General features: G+C 38.3%; 1 protein-coding gene across 21 annotated transcripts in view; it reads left to right on the forward strand.

Annotated features, from left to right (window-relative positions):
• Positions 1-1,056: 1,056 nt before the first annotated feature.
• Positions 1,057-23,901, forward strand: part of Znf438 (zinc finger protein 438) — a 191,495-nt gene continuing 168,650 nt past the window's right edge. For 13 of the 21 annotated variants that reach the window (XM_076831850.1, XM_076831848.1, XM_076831852.1 and 10 more), the window contains exons 1-2: positions 1,468-1,543; positions 13,710-13,776. The gene's annotated coding sequence lies outside the window, so the exon portion shown is untranslated. The other 8 variants (XM_076831845.1, XM_076831855.1, XM_076831840.1 and 5 more) reach the window with 7 other exon arrangements.

Below are 23,901 nucleotides of genomic sequence, written 5' to 3' on the forward strand. Positions count from 1 at the left end.
TAATATCACTATTTTACAAATGGGTGGAACTTTTAAAAGTGCTGCTTTTACTATATTGATGCTGCACAGAACAAAAACCTTGTTAAAATTACATAACTTTACAAATGTAACTTACATCACTTGAGAGATTATTAAAACATTATGATATTAAATTGTACATATTTTACCCATCAGAAACTTTCCCAAAATGTAACTACTTAGTTTTTCTGGAATTAAAACATATGGATACTTTTTACCTGCTCAGATCTCAAAGGAATTAAAGGCTCACATTCCCCCGTCATTATTCTTTCCCGCTAAGTGTGTAAACAATATATTGTTCCAGGTTTTATGTACACTGCAGCTGCCTTGAAAACGCCTGATTTGGCTATTTGCCATGGTCCCAAGTAAGTTTTTAAAAGGGATCCTTGCTATTTTCAATATTTCCTTAGTATCCAAGGTTTCTTTTCCCCGTTATCTTTGCCTCAAGACAAATTTGTTTGATCCACTTTTTACCACAACGTTTACTTTTTTATACTTCTAAGACTCTCACAACCAGAAGTCACGTTAATATTCTGTTGTCAGTTCTTCGCGCCTTCCTTTTTCCTCCCACCGAGCCATCTTGTGGCCACGACTCCCTTGGAGAGCATAAAAGAGCAGAGCGCTGGACTTGACCCAGGAGGGTACCGTCACGTGGGTAATGGGGGTGGGGCTGGAAAGTTTACACAGGCGAAGAAGCGTAATGTTTAGATCACTGTTGGTTAAACTTAACAGAAGTGGACCTGGAGGGCGCCTCATTGACCAGAAACGGGAAATCCAGTAGAAAGGAAAAACTAAACGCTCTTAGGAAGGGACTGGAGGCGGCGCCTGGGCAGGGCAGGGCGGATGGGCACAGACGACAGACAGAGGGGGATGGTCGGAGCCGGAGCCGGAAGGGCGGAGCCGAGGGGGCGGGACAGAGCCAGCTGAGGGCGGGCCTGAGCCTGGGCAGGGAGGGCTGGGGCGGAGCCTGCTGGGAGCCGGGTGGAGCGAAGGCCCCTGGGAGAGCTGACTTCTTCGGGTGGAGGACCCGCCTTGAGACCCATAAGCACCTGGTGGAAAGCAAAGGCTTTTTCTACACGTGGAGCACTTTTAATAAACACGTGAGGGAAGAAAGGCGGTGTATGTGGAAAAACTAAATCAGAACCCTGGCGCCCTGCTCTAATCCCCAGGCAACGGCGTGTTTGCTGTGTTTCTGGGGGGGGGGGGGTCTCTGTGCCCATCTGTTGAATTCCCTCAGCCCAGGAACAGGCTTTGAGTAAAGATCCTATTAGAGATGTGCTTCCTAGGCGTGCACGCCCGCGAAGCCCACGGGCACGCAGCGGAACAGGCCGTCAGCGCCGGCGCCCAGGGTCCGCGGCGGGGGCGGGGCACCGAGGATGGGGCGTCTCTCCTGCTGTGGCATTGGGGGCGGAGCCGTGGTGGGGGCGGAGCCGTGGGGGCGAGTGCTCGCGCCCGGCTGCCTGACCTCCCGAACGCCGGGTCCCATGACGTCACTCCGCCGTGACGCGCACGCTGTAGGAAAACTGTAAGTTTGCGAGGATCCTTGCAGCACCCTGGTTTTGTGGTGCTCGCCGGTCGCTGGCACTTCTGCGGCGGTGTTGGCTGTGGGCGTTTCAATCTTGGAAGATCAGGAGAGCCGCCGGACGTGGCGAAGGGACAGGTGCCCGCTCAGAGCGGGAGCGCGCCCTTCTGGGAGGGAGGCACCAAGGTGCGGGCAGGCGAGGCCTCACCCTGCGGGGCAGGGTCTGCACCTTTTTCCCCAGGGGCGGGGAAAGCCTGGGAGCCAGGGGGACATAAAAATGGACAGCCCTTTTACAAATTCCTTAGTGAAGGGATTCAGATTTCTACTCTTCATCTCCTCAGTCCTGCAACTGGACATGTTAAGTCGAGGATGGAGAGTGCCTTCAGAGACTAGGAATCTTTATGTCCTGATTTCCTGTGGGATCCCACAAGGGCCCAAATCGCCCAGGACAAGTTCTAAGACAACCACCTGCTGCCTCAGTTTCCTTTTTGTGTTCAGTGGATGGAAAATAGCCTCTGTGCTCCTAACTGTATCCCACAGGACCAGGAATGTTACGAGAACACATGAGATAACACAGGCATGGAAAATGGTACAGATTTATAAAAGTAATTGGCTGTTTGAGGTATGTGATGGTCGTTGGCCATGGTAGACAGAGCTCTTGCGCACAGTTTTGCCTCTTCCTCACATCCTCAACTCCAAGCCATCTAACTGTAACTCTTAAGTCTGATGGGTTATCTGAGCTATTGCCTTAGAATTTGATGGATCAGGAATCAAAAACTAACTGGGATTATCACAGTGATCTTGGTAATACAATGCTCCCCTTTGTCTGGGTTTTGCAGAGAAAGCTTTTTGCATACTGGAACTAGCATGTTATACTCACACCGGTACACCGAATTTTAGGAGTTGTTGCTGTGTTGACTTGGAATATTCAGTCGTACCATCTGACTACTTGAATAGTTTGGCTAACTCTTGCCAGGGATTAGTACATTATTGATGAGTTAATACTGATTTATAATACTCTCAGACCCTGGGACAAATATTTGTTAAGTATTGAAGGGAAGAATATAGCACATTGGTGTGTATTTATATAGGACATTAAGAGCTCACATTTCTGTAAATTCATTTCAAGAGAGTAATAACCTTCTACCTGTTGGAAGGAGCCTTAGAATCAGAAAGTAGGGCTTATAATTTTTGTTCTACCATTTACTAGTTTTGTGTTCAAAAACAAGTCACTCAAGCTTGAAACTTTGTTATCTCTAAAACCTAAGATGATTGTATAGCTGCTGTTCCTTTTTCAAGGGTCAGAGGAGATCATGAGTATGAAAATGAAAGGCTTTCTAAGTATGATATTGTTATTAAGAGATTTGCATCAGTTCCTACCCTGAATGAGAAATGTGCATTCAAAAGTCAGGTTCTGAATCAGAACTAGAAATATAGCCGCACAGCCTCCAACCTAGCAGAGCTCCTGTTACAGTTGGGATATAGACATCAAAGAATAAGTCCATAAAATAATTTTAGATAGGAATAAGTACAGTGAAAAAAAGAAAGGTGAGAGTGGGGAACAGGGAAGGTTGTTTTAGGTAGGATCTGGCCGGGGGAGGCCATTTAAAGGAGGGGACAGTTTAATCTATTGAGTGAGGGGAAGAGCTTGAATAATAACATCTCAGGAAAGGATAATAATAGCAGTGAATGCTTTAGTAGAGCTTACATATGTAAGTACTGTTCTAAACTCTACATTCTTACGACAATCACATGAAGTAACTAACACTCTCTCCATTTTTATGAAGGAGGAAACAGACAAAGATGCGGGATTTGCCAACTGAAATGTGGTAGAGACTGTGAATTTGGGCAATCTGACTTCCTAATCCATGCTTCATATGACTATATTTTTCTGCCCCAGAGCTCAGGACAGGGCTCTGAGGTGGAAACAAGACAGAAGTGGTTGAAAAACAGCAAGGTGAGAATGTTCAGAGCACAGTAAGAAAGGGGGAAAGTCGTGGCAGATGAGGATGGAGGGCCTGCTAGGTTAGGGGGGGCCTTTGTAGGCTGTGTTGAAGTAAAGATATTATCCAAAGTGTAATGGAAAACTGGAAAGTTTGCATCGTGGAAGTGGCATCTAGATTAAGCTTTCTTGTATGGAGAATTAACTGTAGAGTCAGAAGGTAGGAATGAAATAAAAATGGCGAGATAGGCTATTGCTTACCTTTCGGGGGCCAGATGGGTGGTACTTTAGGCTAGGGCGAGTATTTGTGGAAATGATGTAAGTGTTAGAATTTGAAACATATTGACAGGACTTGTTCGTGTGGAGTGGGAGGAAAAAGGAGAAATAATAAATTCTCAGTTTAAGCTGGAACAACCAGGAGGGCAGTGGTATAGTTTACTAAAATGAGAGGATGTGGAGAACAGGATTTGGGAGGAAAAGTATGAATTCAGCTTTAGATGCTTGTTAGACATAGTGATAATAATATAAAAGCTAGTAATAATAGTGTTATAATAATAGTGTAAGTGTAAATAGGGTTCTAGGCAGAGTTTTAAGTACTTTTGCATAATTAATTCGTTTAATCCTCAAAATAGTTGTGTATGGTACCAGCTATTTTTCGGGAGGGGTACCGGGATTGAACTCAGGGGCACTCACCACTGAGCCACATCCCCAGCTCTATTTTATATATATATTTTTTATTTATAGACAGGGTCTCACTGAGTTGCTTAGCATCTGGCCTTTGTTGAGACTGGCTTTGAACTTGCAATCCTCCTGCCCCAGCCTCCTAAACTGCTGGGATTATAGGTGTGCACAACTGAGCCCAGCCAGTAGGAGTTATTTTTGTTCCTATAAAGATGAGAAAATGAAGGTACAGAAAACTTCCTTAATTCGCCCCATTTGTGAGTGGGGAAGTTGAGATTCACCCCCAAGCATTCTCTGGCTTTGGAGTACATGCAGTTAATTTCTGTGACTGCCTCCCTATGGATGAGGTGACTAATATGATTGTGGAGTTGGGAGTGGTCAGTGTTGGAGATACACATTTATATTTCTGAAGAGAAAACCTGCTTTTGTTCCTTATCTAAGCCTGGGTTGGCAGTGGGAGTAAAGAACGTAAGGAGTGGGGCTGTACTGATAGGTTGTTCATTATTTGATTGGGTTCCTGCAGGCAAAGTCCAGTCTTTTCCCACTCGTCCCCCCACTGTAGATTCCATGAGGGCAAGGTTTCTCTCTTTTTAACTTCTCCATCTCTAGTCCTTATACATTGCCTGTCATGTAATAGTTGTTAAGGATGACTTTATGTGAAAGGCATTTAATTAGGTTTTGGGAGTTCAAATGAATAACATAGCTCTCTTTCTGGAGGAGCAGAGTATGAGGAAAAACCTGTGGGGATAAAATTAGAGTAGACTAAATGCATAAGTACATACTGATTAGTTCATTTTGGTTTTCTGCACACCCCTATCCTACCCCATGACTTGAGAGATGGGGCATGAAAAGGGCAAAGGAGCAAAAGAATGCTTAAGTAATTGCAGGAAGAATTTAAGGCTCCCCAAGAGTCCTTTTCAACAAAAGAATTACTCAAAATCTTGCATATTTTACTACATTTGCATTAGTTTTATTTGGCATTGATATGATTTTTACAAAATGAAATAAATTGTGATATTTGACTATCATTGTAGAGCGATGAGTTTTTCCAGTTTATTACCTCAGTGTTGACAGGGCTCAAGAGTGAACAGGGAATTGGCTTGAACTGTTTGTTGCAGCTTGCATAATAGAGGGTGATGGAAGGGCTGTGTGTGAAGCAGTTGGGCAGGTTTCCGCTAGTTTAAGTGTATCACACCAAATTTCCACATATTGGAATAAGTTTGAATTTCTCTGATCTACTCTTTAACATTGAGATATATTTTTTTTCGTTGTAAAAAGGGAATCTGGTAGCATGTCATAGGTGGAGTTATAGTTTGCCTCTCTTGTATCTGGAGCATTGTAGAACTAGAGACTAGACCCCCACCACTAATGTGTCTTGTTTCTGTAAATCAGTTTTAGGCATACCACAATCTCAACACAGTTGTCACAATTACCTAATATGAGTATTTCAAATTTGAACCATTGAAAATTATTTAAAATTGCAGTATTATAGATTTTATAATTAAGTTCAGAGTTTTTTTATAATATACAAAATTATATTTTCTTTAGCTTTTGAAATTTTTATTGGAAGAGTTGATCTGAATAACCAAATTCATCATTGCTCCAACAGGAACCCTCTACAAATATAAATGTAGAAGTGTGCCATCTCATTTTGTAGTTCACAGAATTTTAAATCTGTTTGTGTAGCTTCCCTAATTCAGTGGACTTGAAATGATTGGTATTTCTTTATATCACTTTTGTAATTAGCTTCCTTAAGAACATCAGATACCCATATATAAAATAGAATACCCATATATATAAAGTAGAATTAACTATTGGCCTGTTGATTGCATAGGCTTTGTGGAATTTTAAGTTCAGGCTCAGTGAGGGCAGATTGTTGATTATTTGATTGTGTCAGGTAGCTCTCAGAAGAGCAGGTATGAGGGTAGGTCCTATTTGAAGACAAAAGAAGCCACTCTAACATTGAAGATGTGAAATATAGCATCCTAGATAATGAATAAGATTCAATTTATTTTAAAATTTATACTTGTACAAGCAAAATTTAAAACCCCTTTAATGTTATTGTTATAAATACCCTGTAAAATATGTAGGGATTACATGATCTTCATTGTATATTTATGATATAAATATATGGAAATTTTATCTTACAGAAAACAATGTGTATAGCCAGTGATGGAACATACCAGGCAGTTACATGTAGTTCATAAGATTCTACTTCTGGTAGTTACTTTTACTTTTGCATATTACCTTTTTGCTCATATATATTGGGAGTGATAACTAAACACTAGTTTTTGTATTTTTGAAACTGTAAATGTTTGAATAATTTAAGTAATTTGTATAGATTTAAATAATTTATGAATTGTGATTCATAATTTCTTAGAAAGTAAGATCTCTGGCTTGATTTTTTTTCATGTAAATTCTAATGGCTAATACTTAGTAAGTCTGGGTGAGACTAAGCTTTAGTGACAGGTTGACCAAGTTATCATCCCAAAAGAATAATCAAAAACAAATTCTTAGTATTAAACACAAAAAAGCTATCCCTTTCCTGTTGATGGAAGGCATAGATTAACCTTAGCTACCTACTATAACTGGAGTTCTCTTTAAGTTGCTGCCCTCCCACAGGCAGCATTTGTTTATTTGGTTCTTATGTTTCAAAGCTGCTAGTTTCAAGCTCCATTCTGAGCCACCAGTCTGTAGGGAGGTAAATGTGAGATAAATATTGGAATATGGTATTATGAATTTAGACTGGTAGGAGAATAATTTTGTTTCATCCAGCCTACCCTGGGGATTTTGCAATGTTTAGAGACATCTTTGATTGTCACAACTGTGTGTTGGGTATCTAGTGAGTTGATGCCAGAAATGTTACTAAACATCCTAGAATTCATCAGATACCCTATTCCACCCCAAATAAATATTAACCAGTTTAAAATGTCAGTGCTGTTGATGGTGATAAATTGTGTAATCTCTTAAACACTTCATTTTATTTCATTCCTCCTTTCTAGGCCTCTCCCCTCACATCCTGCTCCCTTCCTGTGTTATGTTTCTATCACTGGGACAGAATATCTGAGATAAACTTATAAGTTAGGAAAGACTTCTTTTGGCCTAGGGTTTCAGTGTGGGTCAGTCTATTGTTTCTTGGCCCATTGCTTTGGGTCTGTGGTACATCATGGTGGGGAGTGCACAATGGAAGACATCTACATACCTCATGGTGACTGGGGGGAACAGAGAGTGGGAGAGAGGGAGGAAGAGGATGAGGTTCCAACATCCCTTTCAAGGTCATGCTGCAATGACCAGATTTTCTTCCACTATGCCCCATAACCTGAAATTTACCCTCTTCCCAGGAAGGCCACAGGCTGGCAACCAAACCTTTAGCACGTGAACCTTTGGGGGACATTTAAGATTGAAACCATTATTCTTTTATATTCTCTTTTTATTTTATATTCTGTTATATTCTCTTTTTATCTCTCTCTCCTGTCTGTCTCCCTCTTTCCCTCCCTTCTTCCATTTACTCTTTCTGCTTTCCCCAGTGGAGGTGGTAGTTTTAAGTGGCAAATTCGGGAACTGGAACAAAAGGTTTTGTTGTACTGCTTTTAGTTTGTTGGATAGTTAGGCGAATTTGATTGTTTTACTGCATAGAAAAACATTCTTGAAACTAGTTATAATAACCTTAAGTATTTTTGATTGTCATTGTATCTAGTGCTTTTGTGTTTGTTTTTAACTGTGAAAAAAAATCTTTTTACTAAAATTAATTTAATTTGGACATTATACAGTCTTGGGTTGTTGCTAGTATGAATTTCCTTCATTTTTTTTTTTTTTTTTTTTTTTTGTAGATACTGAATTAGCTATCTTATAGTTAGTAACTTGGTTGTTTTTCAAAGATCCTTTTTATATTAGTTTTCATATATTATTATCACAAACACCCTATAAAATATGTAGGGCTTACATGATCTTCATTATTTGACAGATAAGGAAACAGACATAGGTCAAATGACTGTCCAGATTGTTGGAGCAAGTTAGTGACAAGAGCAGATCTAGGATTTGGAGATAGGTTCACCCTTTTAAAGTTACCAGTTACTTGTTATCCCATTTAATCTTCCTAAAACCCCTATGCAATAGAGTAATTATTCCCACTGTATAGGTAAGAAAGCTGGTTTAAGGAGACTAAATAGTATATTCAAGGTCACCCAATTCATAATGTAATTTTGACTGTTTCCATTGAGTTATTCTGCCTCTTGAGGTATTCTTAAAAAAATTAAAATTGACAATTTCTGTATAAATTCATCTAATCTATGATTACATAACTAAATAGGCTTCTGGGCACATAGTCTAATTTGCCACTTGAATCAGTTGGTAAATTGTGTGTTTGAAATACTGCTCAGATATGAAACTCAGTGGAAGTTCACTGAGTTTTGTTTCACAATAAGAGCACTATTTGCTATTTAGAATATATTTTTTGAGACCTCTGAATCCAAAAGTAGTCTAAGAGATAGCTCTCAGCTGTTTTTTTGAGCATAGTTAGGGCAGGTGGCTGCATGGTAGGACTGACATTGCTGTTCTGATAGAGGGATTTGTTCAAGAGTTAAGCCTCCCATTTATCTCATTTTCTATTTTGAATCCTTTTGAAAAATGTGATAAATTGGGTAGCCATTGTTTATATCATGTTTGAGGCTGTTTCTCTCTACTGTAACCTAAACCTCAGATTGACTTGACTTTAACAACAGAATAAATGATAATAATACAGTTTTTATTTTCTTCCTGAAACATTGAGAGTTTATTCTACTCTAATTGAGCACATCATTTTTGTGAGGTGTTAGGAACTGGTGATCAATATTTTATTGCCTAGGTTGGGGAACTTAAGTGTTTATTAGTTTGCCTGAATAAATCCAAGATAGGATTTTGAATTTAGGTTTCAGGTTTTAAATAACTAAGCTAGACAGTATTTTCATTAGGTTAAAAAGAATATATACTTAAATATTTAAGCAGTTTCAAAAAGATTATTTGATGTTATTAAATTCTTGGTTTTAGTGGTTGGATATTGTAATGTTTTGTATTGTACATCCATTGGTTGGATTTGGACCATGGATAGTATGAAATTATGGGTTTTGGAGGAAGGGAGAGGAGGAATCTGACCTTTGCTAGTGTGCATGTATATTGAGCAAGAAGAATTATACTTTTCCTTAAAAGACAAAGACTCCAAACTTGCCATTATATTGGATTATTGTAACAAATATTTTTCTTACCTCAGTGAAGAAAAATGTTCATATCCAAATACTCATGTTATTTATTAATGTGAAGAGATCACCATACAATATTGCTGAAACAAAGCTGAATTTTATACTTCCTAAGCAAGGGAGAACTATGCTTGGAGAATACTGTCCTCCTAGAAGGCAAAAAACATGATCTTATGAAGTTTTGAGGAAACATGGAGTTTTAAGATTGGATGATTTTCAAAAGTCAAACAGTTTAAGGATTGGATGATTTTTAAGCTTGGAGTTTAGAGACTGACTGACTTTGAGAAGGTTACTGAATCTAAGAAGTTGCTGATTGGCTTTCTGATGACTATTGAGGAAAGGTTGTATGAGGGTATGGCAGAGATTAATTCTTCTCTGTTATCTAGTTCCTCCTCCTTTCATTCTAGAATGAACCCCTATGGTTTAGCTGGCAGCATGGTTACCCACTCTAGGTTTCATCTGCTTCTGATGATAGGTATGATTGTATGCTTACGTTTGGGCCAGTTATATATGAACAGAAGTGAAATATATAATTCTGGATTGGCTTTTAATGGTGCTTGTCCTGGTTTTCATCTGCCCATTCTCCTTCCTCTCCCATTGACTGGAAAGCAGTAAATAGGAATGGCAACAACTGTCTTGAACTCAAATAGAAGCCCTGTCCTGAGGATATCAGCCCTGGATGACCTTGTGGAGAAAACTATCTACTACTTGCTCCCCCCACCCCCCAGCCACCTGGGTATCTCCATTGTTGTTTCATGAAAGAGAATACATTTTTTGTTTGTTTGAGCCATTATATTTTGGTATCACTTCATTACAACTGTTTAACCCATACCCTGTAAAATGCCAAAATTTAGTACCTGAAACGGGGTACTCCATAATAAAAAGCTTAAATGCATGGCATTGGCTAAGCGGTTGGCTGACATACATTAAAAAAAAAAGTCAAAAACCACTGACCCTTAATTGTATAGTGGTAAAATATTTGGTGAAACTGTCACCTCTGATAATTTTTATAAGGCCTCAATTTCTCTATCCAGTCTACATCTCCAGGGAAGTGGTTAGAAAGAATCAGATTGCTAATACCAGTTGAGTCTGCTTGCTTCTTTAGCGGGAACTATAAGGGGGCATCAAATAAAGGTCTTGAGAGCCACGAGTCAGAATGACGCCTGGCTTATTGCCAGAGGGAATGGTTGAAAGGTGATGCCAGCAACCATTGAGATGATGATTTGAGTTAAGCTGTATATAATTGCTGTGATGCTGGATTGATTGAGTTGTATCTGTACCCTGCTCCGGGAATAGGGCTCTCTGGGAATCTGAATCTGCTTGGGAATCTGAATCTGAATCTACTTTGGAATAGGGCTCTCTGGGAATCTGAATCTGCTTGGGAATCTGAATCTGAATCTACTTTGGAGTTCCCGGTGGAGTTCTCCCGGGGTTCGGAGATATTGGGCTGGGGGAGCCAGGTGAAGGGGTGTGTTCCCAAGGAGTGTGTGTGCAGTGCCGGTGAGAGTTGGGGACTAAAAAGTTGCTGTTTGAACCTACAAGGCTTTGTGGTGGCTCGGTTATTTGTGCCCAGCCGGACTGCGGTATAAAGGGCCAGTTAGTTTGTATTTAGAGTTCAAAGGGATTCTGTAGTTTATAGCTATTGAAGTTTCTTTTTTTCCCCAAGGTCTGTAGTCTGAACTGACTGTAATGTGGGGCATTGCAGGGTTGGAAAAAATTGCTCCTGTGTGCCAGACAGTAAGAGGTAAGCTTGTCATTCTCAAAAACCTTCTGCTAGATTTTCTTGGCTCAACCTTGGAAGCTATTGGAAGCTAGTCCAGGCAAAAATTAAAGTAAGGATTTGCTTTTTCACCTGAACCAGTCAGTTGAACTAAGTAAAAACTACAGTTTCAAATACAAAGTTTTAATTCCCTATAACAATAAAGGTGTATTTCTTATTCATGATATGTTGGCTGTGGCTATGTTCCACATCACACCCAAGATTTAAACTGAAGAAACACTGCCATTTTTGGCCAGGGGGACATTACCATTTTTGTGACAGGAAAAAGAGAAGTGGCAGAACCAGCTTCTTGTAAATGACTTGTTACTTTTGTTTTTGTTTTATTGGCCAAAGCAAGCCAAATGACTAAGCCTGAAATCAGTCTGGTACAAAGGAACATCTCAAGTCACATGGCCAATCCTGATGTCATTGAGGTGGAAAAATCCTCTTGGTGTGAATCAGATGACCTCAAGGCAGCTAGCTGTAAATTAAGAGAAAGAGGGATAGGTCTGCCACTGATGCCAGAAAATAAAAAATAGAGTTGACAAGTTTAATATCTATGACAAACAAAATCTTTACTTGTGGTTACTTTCATGTGGCCCTGACAGAAGAAAGACAGACATATTGAGTTTTTGAGATGATTATGTTGTCAAAAATCCAAAACGTTTGGTTTGCAAAAGCCTGTGTTGTTTTGATGTTGTTTGACACTTACTAGTCAATAATCCTTAGCTCCCAAATTTGCACCAGCAGGAAGTAGGCAATTGGATCTTTGCTCCCTGTTGAAGCACGTTCTCTTCTGTGTCCACTTCACTTATGGCCAGAAAGAATAACGGAAAAGAAAAGAATCTTTCAGTGGCCAAGACAGGGCTCTTATAGACAAATGGGCAAGGAAATTCCCTTCAGAGACCAGAACCTGAATTTAACCAAAAAACTTACATTCTGCTGGAGCATGGATTCTTTGCAATTCTTTTCCAACAGTATTTCATTGTTGATAAAATAAGGTATTTGGTATTCTTTTCAGAATGTAAAACTTAATTGTATTTGACCACTGAGTATTGGATGTGATGGTGATAGTAAATAGCAAAGATTACTTCTCTATTAGTTTATAGGTCACTGGATAGGGAAGGAGCCACATGGATACCTATTGAAGAGGGTTGTCATCACCCAGAGATTCTAGATTTTGAACAGATTCCAGTAATGAGTGGAACTTCCAATTAACTCATGTGAAAGGAGATGACTGTTGCATAGGGGGAAGAAGGATGCACTCCCACCTCTGATATTTAGCTAGGCATGTAAGTCCCCCCTACCCTACCCACCTCTCTCTCTATATATAAATCTTATTTATCAGGCTCCTTATTGCTAGATAAAGTCACTAAGCCAGTTTCTAAGTTTTGGCAGTAGGGTGAGAGTGGAGCTGTGATGTATGCTACTTTTAAAGCACATTAGTAATTAAAAAAAAAAAAAAAGCTGCTTGTCTGTCATACTCTTTTGCCCATTTCCTTTCCTATCCATGAAGTGTTGGTGAGCTAGCCAGCAGTGGTGGTGCCCCAAGGAGAGGTGAGATGAGACATGTGGGACCTTAGTCTCTGAATGACCTTGCAGAGCAGAGCTATCTCCCTCCCCTGGACCACTTGTCTGCGCCTGTACTGTCATGAAAGAGAAATGAACTCCTCTTTTTTTTTTTTTTTTTTTTGTAGCCATTGTGTTGTTGGTCTTGTTGTATAGCATTTTCGCCTATATTTTAACTGATACAGATGGCAATGCTTTAAGTGATAAACAAGCATAGGAAGTTAGATTTGTAATTATTCTTTTTTTTCAGCTGAAGGTTTTCATTTTTACATTTTTTTTGGGGGGTGGTATTGAGGATTGAACTCAGGGGCACTTGACCACTGAGCCACATCTCCAGTCCTATCTTGTATTTTATTTAGAGACAGGGTCTTACTGAATTGCTTAGTGCCTCACTTTTGCAGAAGCTGGCTTTGAACTCGCCAAAACCTCCTGTATCAGCCTCTCCAGCTGCTAGGATTACAGGTGTGTGCCACTGTGCCCGGCTCATTTTCACCTTTTATGAAAATTTATTTTTCAAATTTTTTAAATTATGCAAATAGTTTAGAAATGAAGAAATACTATTTAATATCCTTATTATAATTATGTGTTTCCCTTTTCATTTTCATAACTATGTTTTATATATTTATATTAATTTTTTTATCTTGATAGTTTCACATGGTGTCTAATTTTGTTACTTTATTAGAGTTCTTATTCTTGCAAGTTATTGTTACTTACAACTGAGTTTTATCATATTATATTTAAAGTTTTTTATTGTTTGTTACTATGGACTCTATCCTCCCTCCCCAAATTCATGTGTTAAAAATCTCACCTGCCATGTAATAGTATATCAGAAATGGGACCTTTAAGAGATAATTAAGTTAAATAAGGTAGTAAGGATGAAGCCCTGATCAGATAGAATACTCTTAATCTTAAAATGTTTGTTTCTTGGCTTCTGTAACATTATTCCTTCCTGATCTTTTTTCCACTTTTTGTGTCTTTTCTGTCCAGAAGAGGGCCCTAACCAGAAACTGACCATGTTGATCCTAGGCTTCCCAGCCTCCAGAACTGTGAGACAGTAAGTTTCTGATGTTTAGACAATCTTGTTAAGTTTCTGTTGCTGTGGTGTCTTGAACTGAATACGACAGAGCCCAGGCTTTTGACTACTACATCACATAGACTTTTTTTCTTGGATCATGCTGTCAATAGCAAGTGGGACTGGGAAGAAGAAGCCAAGAAAAGTAGAAAGAACATCAAGAAGAAATTATATTTCAAGAGACAAATATTTTGAGGTGAAGAATGCTGGTATTGAATTAACAAGGTCCAGTAATTTGTATGAATTTTCAGTTAAGAAGTCCTCTGTGCTTTTGGGAGAGCAGTTTTATGCTCATAGGCAATATATAGGTTGAAGAGGATTAAGTAGTGGATGTGGGAGGACAATAAATATAACTTAAGTTCTTTCTAAAACAGTTGGCTGTGAAGAGAAAGAAGCAGGTAGGACAGTGGCAGGGAAGAGACATAAAGTCCAGGGTTGTATATTAGTCTATTTGTTCATTTGTTTTATGATAGAGATACTTATGTGCAGAAAGGGAAAATTAGAAGAGAATTCAAAGACTTGTAGGGGGTAAGTGGATAAATCCCTAAGAAGGTGGATGACTTGAGTTGCAGGACAGTGATTAAAGGTTAGCGTTGAACAGGAAGAGGGACACCCTTCCTCCATACTGCCAGGAAGGAGGTGAGAATGTGTGTGGTTGTTCCTCAGTGAGGGAGGAAACCAAGGAAGTCTGACCTAATAACCTTTCTTTTGTTTCTGGGGAGGTGATGTCATTTGCTAAGTGAAAGGGGAGTAGGAAACTTGAAGAAAGTGGTGGAAGTTTGAAATTGATTGTGTGGGAAGTAACGGAGGGAGCTGATAAGGAACCCAAGGAAGGATTGATGGGCAGCAGTGAGATGGGCTGAGATAGGAGGCCATGTATATGCAGAGTTCTTACTCCTTGTGAATAGGGGCTTTCATAACAGTGATCTCTAGTCCAGATGTGGGAAGTCCATCTTTAGATTGATCCTTAGGGTGTAGTAGAAGGACAAGCCAACAAGAGAATTAAGAATGTAGGGCCAGAAAGTGGGCAAAACATGGCACTCAGATCCTAGGTTATACTGGATAAGCAGTGAAGTTTGGAGTATAGATAAAAAGTTGGGAAAAAGAAGGGAGGGAAAGTGGATAAAAACTTGAAGCATATGAGATTTAAGATGAGGTATGGTTCAATTGATCATTCATTCATCCACACAATAAATATTAATTAAGCACTTATCTCCTAGATACAGTTTGAGATGCTATGGCTATGTAGATCAAAACAGAGCTTAGTTCTGGTAGGAGAGTACATCACACACACACAGATACATACTCACACTTAAATTTCAGATGGTAAAAAGAGGTATTACAAAGAAAAATGAAAAAGACCAAGAGATTGAATGATATAGACGCTGTTTTGAATAATGTGTTCAGGGAAGAGGCTCTCAGACGTGAACTCTGAGCAAACACATAGATATCATCAGATACACAGCAATGCAGATGTCTAGGGAAGAGTTTTCCAGGGTAAGGAAATTGCACTTAATCCTACAAAGACTTGGTGGGGCTTTGCTTGAGAAGCATCCATGCTACTTGGAGGTATGAGTGAGGAGAATGGTAATCAACTAGGAGCATGATTAGTGGTAATCAGTTAGGGCCAATGAAAGAATTTAGGATTTTACCCATGTCATGGGAAAGCCATTGGAAGGCTTCAGACAGAGGAGTGACACCATCTTTCTTACTTTGCTGAAGGCTCACATTGGCTGCTTTTTGGAGGATTGGTGATAGAAATCTAGGAGGCAAGAGATTGCAGTCCCTAAGTAGCGTGTTGGAATTTGGATTTCAGAAGTTGAATGCTTCTGGGTGAAGAATCCCTTTGCTGCTCCTTTAAGCAGAGGCAGCCACTCCACAATAGGCATTCTTTTCTGTGGATAAAGACCTGACCCTGGCCTTTGGCTAATGCCTCACCCTTTCCTGTTTTTGAGGGCTCCTCACCCACTTCATTATTCATTCTCCTATTTGTCCTCACCTTGTCTTTTCAGATCTGATGTACATCTTGTCTTCCTGACCAAGAGGTCCTTTTGGTCTTTTTTCAGACCCTTTTTATCACAGTCTTCAGAAAACATACCTGGAAGTTCAGTGTGTAAACCAGGGGGAAGTGAGGGGAATGAGGTTGCTCACTTGCAGTTGTCCTCTGACCCTCTAGCAATTTAGATACCTCCAGAAAAGCCCTAGCCTCCCCATTCACAGTGTGGAAAAGCCCTGCATTGAACTGTGATATTGCCTTTCTTGTACTAAGCCATATCTGGGATCACCTTGAGTCCTGCTTTTCCAGCTTAACCTGTACCTTCATAATCCTTAGGCACCCAGCTTACTAAATAGTGGCATGTGCATCTCCTAGTACAAGGTGGTGCGTGGAGGGCTCTCAGAACCATGAGGGAAGCATGGTGCATCTCCCTGTGTGTACTCACTGGCTGTTATTTACTAAATTAGTTCAGTAAAAATCAATGTAGTTTCAATTATAAGCTGTGGGTTCTATCATTCTCAACAAATTCTTTTATTGACCATAATTAAGGATAGTAAATATTTTTATAACAAAAGAAAATAGATGTAATTTAGAGAGAAATATTTGTGTGGATCTTAAAAAAATTCTACACTATCAAGAGATTTGAATTTTGCATGGGCCACTTAGGGTTATGCCTTCTCTCTCCTGGGGATGATTAGGTCCCTCTATGTTAGGAACCCTTTATTATAAATGATTAGAACTACCTTTTTAAGTTGTTGAATTTGTAATACTGTATTTTTTATGTTTAATGGAGCTATTATAACGTTTTTATTCAGCATGGAATTGGACACTGCCATGATTTAGACTATGAACCATCAGGGTTTTCTGGCTAAAGGTAAAAATATAAGTATTTTCTTTTAATTAATTTTGATAAATGTCATTAAATCAAGCACTGCTGTCTTACAAAATGCTTTGTAAGAACCAGATGATGGCCTAGTAATTGGAATAGTACTCAAAATAAGGTTGTCTTAGGTCACAAAATAAGTTTCATGCTTTGGATTTTTAAAAGATATGTGTGTTATCCTATCCTCTCAAGAAACTCTATGATGATTCCTGAGTTAAGGATGTATCTTCAGATACTAGAATAAAAACTTTCTTTGTCAGGACTGCTTACCTTTAGGGAATTAATTTAGGGATAGGGGTTTTGCATAACTGCCAAATTATGAAACTAATGAGGACAAGAATTTGGTTATGTTCATTGATAAATCCATTCTCCTCACTCAGACCTCCCAGTGTCATAGATGCTTCTCAATAATATCAATAGTAGGTATTTAAATGCTCGGCATTCACATGTTACACTTACTACTTTTTTAGTGAATGAATGAACCATCTTTGATATAGCTGTGGAAGTGATGTTGTCTGCTTTTAGATACAGGAGAGCTTTAGGATTGAAAGAGGGAGCCTTCCTAAGTGTGGTGTCACAATGATGTGGCTGTCACTACATGACCTCTTTAAACTAATAGAAATAGCAACACAGCTGTAAGTTTTCTTTAGAGTCTGACTGCCAATTGTCAAGATTGTTTAATTATATGACATACCAATTCTGTCTGCAAAATGGGGATAGCAATACAGAATCTGTTGGTGCATGTAACTGCACTGAGATTAGGTGAGGTACATAGAATGGGATAAAATACTTGTAAATCATGAACTTATGTCCAGAATTTATTTAAAAAATAAAAAAATCTCTTACAACTCAGTAATAAAAAGATACTCAAGTAAAAATTTCTGAACAGACATTCCTCTAAAGATGATTTACAAATGGCTAATAAACACATGAAAAGATGCTTAGTGTTAATTAGTCACAGGTAAAAAAACAAATCAAAACTACATAGGATACCATACTAAACCCACTAGTTGACTGTTATCAAAAATAGTAACAAGTAACAGATAATGATGTGGAGAAATTGGAGCCTTCATATGTCATTGTAGGGGTTGTAAAGGAGAAAGAAGCTGCTTTCGAAAACAGCTTGGCAGTTCTTCAAAAGGATAAAACACATTACCCAGCACTTCCACTCCTAGGGATCCACCAACGATACATAAAAATAAAAAGCCACACAAAACATGTACATAAATATCCAGAATGACATTATTCTAATAATGCATAGTTAGTAAAAACCCAAATATCTATCAGATGAATAAATAAACAAAATATGTTTTATTCACACCATGGAATATTATTCAGCATTAAAATGAACTGTCATGTGCGACAACATGGATGAATTTCAAAACATTATGCTGAGTGAAAAACTCAGACACAAAAGGCTATGTGTTGTATGATTTCATTTATATAAAATGTTTGGAGTAGGCCAGTCAATAGGGACAGAAAATAGATTAATGAGTTGGAAGGGTTGGAGGGGAGGAGTGCACAGTGACTGCTAAATAGGTAGAGTTTCTTTTTGAGATGAAAATGTTCTAAAATTGTGGTGATGCTTTCCCAATTCAGTGAATGTATTACAATTGCTATATTGTATACTTTAAAAGGGGAAATTGTATGATATGTGAATTATACATCAATAAAGCTATTAAAAAAAGAATAAATGAGATAATATGTGGGCATATACTTTGAGTTATTTAAGAAGATACTATTATTATTTTAGTTCGACTCTGAGGCTTTTAATAGTAGCAAGATGACTTAGATGTTTTTCCTGACTTGCAAGCCTGTGATTTTTATGCCATGACTCAACTTTATAAGGCTGTAACTCAGAAATATAAAATATTGAAAATGTTGAAACATAAAAGGAAAACTGCTTGGTCTACTATTTTTATTTAATAGGATTTTCTGAATCAGTTAATTAGCAATAAGTAGAATATGTCATTAAGGAATTAAGTTTTAGATTCATAAAATTTTAGAGCTAGAAGGAACTTCAGAAGTCATCTATTCTTGGCTTTTTCATTTTGTTTTGTGAGAGAACTGAGACCTTAGGTCACAGAGTTGAGCAAATTGTATAACTGAGTCATTTCATTATTTTTTCTGTTGACTGGTTTTGATGCTGTTAGTATTATCAAAACTTTCAATATCAATAGTAGCTATTTAAATGCATCCTATATATTAGGCACTCTGTTAGGTACTTTATTTACAGTATCTAGGTTAATCTACATGATATTTATGAAGATAGTATATTTTACTTGTGTATTAGTTTTCTATTGTTGCTGTAAAATAAAACACAAAAAAACTTCTGTGGCTTAAATAGCCTAAGTTTGTTATCTTACTCTTCTTGAGGCCAGAATCCCAAATGAATCTCACTGAGAGTCAGGAGGGCTACATTTCTTTCTGAAGGCATTAAGGGATTGAATCAGTTTGCCTGTCTTCCAGCTTCTGTAGTCACACCTCTGCCTTCCTTAATTTGTAGCTGCCTCCCTCTTTAAAGCCAGTGATGACTGGTTAAGTCTTTCTCATAATGCCATCTCTCTGGTTCTGATTTTTCTGCTCTTCCGTCCCCTTTAAGGACTTTTGTGATTATTTTAGACTAACGAAGATAGTCCAGGATAGTCTCCTTATTTTAAGGTACATCTGCATCTTTAATTCTATTCCACCTGGCCATGTAATATAGCATAGTCAGAGATTTTAGGAATTAGGATATGGGAGGGACAGTGTTTTGCCTACCACAGTCTGTTAACTAGATGAGCGAATTTGGGTTTAGAGAAGCTAAAGAACCAGATCATGGCCTAGTAATTGGAATAGTACTCAAAATTCAAAGTCACAAGAGTAGTAAAAAGAAAGAACTGATATTCTATTCCAGGTCTATCATGTGTCATATATATTCACAATAACATGATATTTTCCACAAATACCATTTAGTCCTGGTCTGGAAAAGTAAATGAATTGAAGATTTGGAATAGTACACAGAGACAGTTAATTAGGTAAGTAGTTTCTTTTTGATGATGAGCTGTGTTCAAAGATTATCTCTTTATTTTTTTTTAAATTATGTGTATTTAGGGGAACAACATATTTTAATATACTTAGTGAAATATTTACTATAAACAAGCAAATTAACATATCAGTCATCTCACATAGCTAGCTATCCTTTTGGGTTTTTTGGCAGCAAAGCAGAAGTCTCTAATGTAGTATAGTATTAACCATAGTCTTGTTTTACATTGTATTTCTAAGCTTGTTTGTCCTACATACATCTGCAACTTTGTATTCCTTGACTAAGCTACATCTCCATTTTTTCCTTTCCTGCCTGGGAATCTCCATTTTGTTGTCTATCTCTGTATATTAAACTTTTCTTCTTAAAGATTCCATTTGTATGTGAGATCACGTAGTATTTGTCTTTCTGTAGCTGACTTATTTCACTTTTCATAATGTCTTCCATGTTCATACATCTTGAAGCAAATGGAAACTTTTTTTAAGTTGAATAATAACTCATTATGTATATACACAGACATAAACACACACACACACACACACACACACACAGAGTTTCTTTATCCATTTGCTATGATTAGTGTGTGGTTTAATTATGTCCCCGAAATTTCATGTCATTTAAAGGCTTGGTCCCTAGGATGTAATATTGGGAGGTGGTGGAACCTTTTAGAAGTGGGACCTAGTCAGATTTCCTTAGGTTGTTGAGGAGTGCTCTTAGAGGGTAGTTCTCCTGTATCCTCTTGAATTCTGTTGGAATTGTTGTTATAAAAGGAGCAAGCCTGGTCCCACCCAACTTTCTGCTTCCTGCTTGAGAAACTTGCCCCATCATATACTACCTCAGTGTTATCTGCCATGAGATGATGCAGCTAAAGGACATTTCCCACCAGTGCGTGTGCTGTGCTGTTGTGTTTAAACCTCCCAAATTGTAAGCTGGATAAACCTCTTTTCTTAATAAGTACTATGTCTTAGGTATTTCATTATAGTAATGAAAAGCTGGCCAATATACCAATCTTCTGTGCATGGACGCTTCTGTTGTTTCCATTCCTTGATGACTGTGAATAATGCTGCAGTGAACATGGGAATGTAGATATCTTTATGAGGTAGTGATTTAATTTCCTTTGGATATATACTCAGAAGAGGGATTTTGGGGTTAAGTCATATGGTAGTAGTGTTTTAAGTTTCTTTAGGAATCTTCAAATTGTTTTTCACAATGACTGACTAATTTACATTTCCACCAAATATATAAAAGGGTTCCCTTTTCTCCACACCTTCACCAACACTTAGGTCATGCAGCTTTTTATTATTAAAGTAAAATTATATCAAGAAACTAACCACATTATATTATGGAACAGTTAAAAGCATAGTAGAGAAGTGTATTTATTGATATGGAAGAATGTTTATGACTTAAAGATTTCCACTGTATTAGTATTTTTTTTATTACTGTAACAAAATATCTGAGGCATGCTACTTTATAAAGAAGTAAGTTTATTTTGGCTCTTGGTTCTGGAATTGCAAGGTCTAGGGGCCTCCTCTGGTAATGGCCTTCTTGCAGGTTAGGTTCTGAGGCTACACAGAGCATCATCATATGGCAAGAGACAAGTATAACCCATGTGTACGTGTGTGCCTTCTGGTGTCTTTCTTTTCATAAAGCCACCAGGATTCAATCATGAGAGCTCTACACTAATGACTGTGTATAATCCTAATCACTTCCCAGAGGCCCCCACCTCCAAACTCCACAGATTTTTTTCTAGTGTCTTAACACCTCACAATGGGAATTAAATTTCAACACATATAGCCTTGAGGAACTCTCAATCATTAACCTCACCCCCACTTCTCTCTATTCATTAGCTCCCCTATTATCAGTTCTTTCTTAACATAGCCTATATGTTCAAATTCAAATTATTTTCCTGCAAATTTCCCATTTTCTTTGTAGCTCTTTGGTGTCTCTGACCTGGTAAAGCCTCAGGACTGGGTGAACCCAACTACCTGCTAGTTTTTTCTCTTTACTGATGTATTTAAGAGCCTTCAAATTGCCCTGCGATTTCATCCAGTGTGTCTGCATTACCTCAGTTTCTCACTCCCCACTGTGTGCTGCTTCCATTCTTCTCAGGCCTCTTAGTGCCCTGCCAGGGTTACTGGACATGACAGTTGTTCTCCAGGGACCGTGCTTCCTTTTGAAAACACTCTAGTCTTGGCCTCTGTCACATCTCACTCCTTTTGTTTCCTTTTTCTCATTCTAGTTAATCCTCTTCTGACTTCTCTGTTCTTCTGCTTTTCCCTGACTTCTAAAAGAGGGTTCATGAAGATAAATTCCTCCTCTTTTTCTTTTACTTTTGGTTTTAAATGTAATCTCTTTGCCCAAGTCTTTCATGTTACTTCTAGCCCAGAGTTTGTTAGGTGTAGTGCTATTAATATTTGGGCTGGATAATTATTTTGTTGTGGGGGACTGTCCTGTGCATTGTAGTATGTACAGTAGCATCTTTGACCTCTACCCACCCAGTAGAAATCCCTCTGCCCCAGTTGTGGCAACCAAGATATCTATAGATATTGCCAGATTTCTCGTGGGGGCAGAATAACCCCCATTTGAGAATTAGTTAACTAGCCTAAAGATCTCTTCTGAGGGACCTAAGGAAAATATCTTTTTGACATCAACAACTTCGTCTCATTGGCATCACAAATTTAACATGATAAAAATGGACTCTTGTTTTCTGCCCAATATGTTCTTTCTCCAGCTTTCCCCCTTTTATATCTTTCATGGCCTTGTGGGCCTTGGAAGTACTTTGGCTTTAATTTGGAGCGAATAGGAAGCCTCGGGGAGTTTGGAGCCAAGAACTGAGATAGTCTCCTTTTGGTCAGACGTTCTATAAGAATAGACTATGAGTGGGAAGATTGCAGCAGGAAGACCAAATAAGATATCACTGTGGTGATGCCAGTGAAGATGGTAGTGCCCTGGGCCGGGGTGGTAATAGAAGGGGTGGTAAGAAGTAGTGTCTTTGGATTATTCCTGAGAAGAGTAGTGCTCTGTCTCATCATGAAATTAATAACAGTATGCTTTACTTTTCAAGTGTTTTCTAAGAACTTATGAGAAACAGGTTTTGAATCAGAGGTAGAAGAAAATAATGAAAACCCAGGAACGTTCTAGGATTTTACTGGAAGGGATTCAGCCCAGAATAGGAAGCAACATGAGGGATACAACAGGATGAGTAAGCAAAACATCCTGTATAGCCAGGGCTACCTCACAGTCTTATCTATGACTGACCCTCCCACTGTAAAACAGGTACCTTTAGAAGAATAGCTATGACAAATGGAAGTCGCAAGACTTTCCTTCATTAAATATCAGAAGCAAGTCATTTTGGGGATTATATGACTATTTATTGAAGTAGGGTGACTATTGATATTTGGGAAAGACAGATTTTTGTTGTACAGGATTGTCTAATACATTGCAAGACACCTAAGGTCCCTGGTTCTTCAAAAACTAGCATAAGTATGTTCCCTTTTTGTGACCTCTAGAAAAATGTGCCTCCCTCTATACATCAATTTCCATCGTGCACATGGGAGTTGGACTTGCTCAACAGCAAACTGCTGGACTAAGCCCCCTTTTCTAATTTCTCAATTACCTTTCATAAGGCTATGACATATCAGATCCTTAAAAACACCTTGAATTGTTTGTTTTTAGTTTTGGGGATTTAGAAGGTATCTTCTAGAACTTTAAAATTAGCTAATTTTTATTGCTGACACATCCCATGTGTTTTCTGTTCATAATATATACCTTAAAATTAGTAATTCTTAAATCCTTTAACAGAAGGTGTGGATATCTCAGGGCCATTTCTAAAGATAGTGGAAAGGACACATGCTCTCTTGCCAGCACTATAATGTAAGGAAACATGAACTAAAATGAATGTGGAGTTTGGATGAAAAAGAATTTCCTTGTTGGATTTTGTCAGAGAACATGGTAAATAGGATTGAAAGAGGGAGCTCAATGGCTAGTATGTGAATATTTTTGTACATTAAGTCTTTATCAGGTCTATCTAGTATCAAGAGCTAAATATATTGTATATAATATTTTTTAAAAGTAGTAGAAAATAGAATGTAACATTCATCATATATGTGAAGGATTAAAGTATTGGAACACTGGAAAACTAACCAAGAAAAAGATCAACAATTTTGAATGTGTCACAATAACAGGACCAGGAGAAATGCTTGTATC

Source organism: Callospermophilus lateralis, chromosome 13, assembly GCF_048772815.1.
Source record: "Callospermophilus lateralis isolate mCalLat2 chromosome 13, mCalLat2.hap1, whole genome shotgun sequence".
Lineage (NCBI taxonomy): Eukaryota > Metazoa > Chordata > Mammalia > Rodentia > Sciuridae > Callospermophilus > Callospermophilus lateralis.